Source organism: Danio rerio, chromosome 2, assembly GCF_049306965.1.
Source record: "Danio rerio strain Tuebingen ecotype United States chromosome 2, GRCz12tu, whole genome shotgun sequence".
In the NCBI taxonomy this organism is placed as follows: Eukaryota; Metazoa; Chordata; class Actinopteri; order Cypriniformes; family Danionidae; genus Danio; species Danio rerio.
The window spans coordinates 46,270,669-46,272,971 of NC_133177.1; positions in this window are offsets into that span (position 1 = coordinate 46,270,669).

Here is a 2,303-nt window from a genome sequence, read left to right on the forward strand (position 1 = left end):
CTTAGCGGTCAGAGATTACAACTGCAGTCAATAGATATACAACCATAAATATATATTTACAGTTGAGGTCAGAATTATTAGCCCACCTGAATTATTAAACTCCCCGTTTATTTTTTCCCCAATTTCTGTTTAATGGAGAGAAGATTTTTTTCTGCACATTTCTAAACATAATAGTTTTAACTCTAATAACTGATTTATTTTATCTTTGTCATGATGACAGTACAGAATATTTTATAGATATTTTTCAAGACACTTCTATTGAGCTTAAAGTGACATTTAATGGCTTAACTAGGTTAATTAGTTTAACTAGGCAGGTTAGAATGATTAGGCAAGTTATTGTATAACGATGGTTTGTTCTGCAGATAGTCAGAAAAAAACATTAGCTTAAAAGGGCTAACAATTTTGTCCTTAAAATGGTGCTTAAAAAAATTAATAACTGCTTTTATTCTAGCCGAAATAAAACAAATAAGGCTTTCTCCAAAAGAAAAAAATATTATCAGACATACTGTGAAAATTTCTTTGCTCTGTTCAACATCATTTGGAAATATTTAAGATTTAAGAAAAAATTAAAAGGTGGGCTGATAACTCTGACTTCAACTGTATATATATACTTTGATTTATTATTTCACATGGCAGATCCACATTCAATTTGATTAAATTAAATAAACAGGACATTCTATATGAATTATCTTACATAATTTTAATATTGATGGTTATCTCACCTTACAACTAATGTGAAAGTAAAATCAACCAACGAATTGGTAGATCAGATGCATGTTATTTTATCATCTAGATCTTTTCAGAATTTTTTTATTTTCTTTGTTTTATTATAAGCACCTAGAGATGTAGAAGTCATGCTATATAGATTAACATCAAGTATCACAATCAAGGTTAGAAGTCTCATATTATTTGACTGATTTTAACCCTTATGTGCTGTTGGGGATGTTTTCATCTACTCTAGAGGTGATTTTAAGTCCTAATTTGGCCGTAACGTTTTCTTTTTTTCAGCTAGCAGAATGATTTTTGGTGACAAATCTTATTTTCACACATATTTTGGGTAAATGCTTTGAAAGTTTAAAAAGATAAACTCAACAATACACTCAGCAAATGTTCCCTTTCATTATGTTCGGGATGAAAACATCCACTAAATGAAGCTGCTGTAAAAATGCATCAGATAAATTTTTTTTCTATTTTTGTTTTTCATAAATATGTCAATCAATACATCTATCTTAATCAAGTTTAGGAAGTTACAGGATTTTAACTCTTTACTTGCCAAATTCATAAATGACGTCACTGATTTTGTGAAAAAAACACAAAATTACTTATTTTCAATACAAAATGTAATTATGAACTGGTACTGTTTTAACCTTTTGTCACAGTCTTAAACGTGAAAGATTTGTAACAACATTGCCTTTGATGTATTGTTAGTTTTTGTGCAGCATAATATTTTCATTTAATATTTTAAGTCCCCATTGACTTCCATTATAACCAAATTTTTTGATTGCAAAACCATGACAGCATATGATCATGCATTTTTGATTGTTGGTGTTTTTTTTCTGTTGGAAAGAGATCAAATTCGTAATTTTTACTGTTGATCATCAGTTTGCACCATTAACACTTTAGATAGGCCTTTGCAAAAAAAGATTCATTTTAGGTTTTATATGGAGTTATTTGGAGTATACCAGAAAATAACGTGTTTGTATTTGTGTCTGTGAGTGTGTGCGAGTGTGATAGTGACCTTTGCGCACTTACCTTCAAAATGTGAACATCAGCTCTCAGAACTACATAGAGTAAACAAAAACAAAGACTGTGTATTTATGCACGGTGGTAAATTTGAACAGTGCACAAGGGGTAAATTTTTTTTGAACAGGTCATTTTCTACAGCTAATTCAATAAGGATTTTTACATCACACTTCAGTCTGTTCAATGAACAAACGAAGTACAAAATGACTTGTTCAAATAATATAACTCGTGCACTGTTCAAATTTACTTGTACAAAACTAAAGCATGAAGCAATAAAATAATTTATTCAAAACACAGGAGAATCATGACTATTAGTTTAATAATCTCATTAGAAACATGATCTTTATTATGTGCTGTGATAATGCTGTGATGTTGAGAAATTTCTTGGTTATAAAATCTGTGGTCATTGCTCTGTTGTTTTCTATTGGTAATATAAAGTCAAAAAATAAATAAATGTGTAAACAATTAGTTGATTACTTTGTTTGGACGCTTACATTTCGCATTTTGCAATGTACTTTACACGCACCATAGTGAAAAAAGGGAACACATCAGGAAAAACA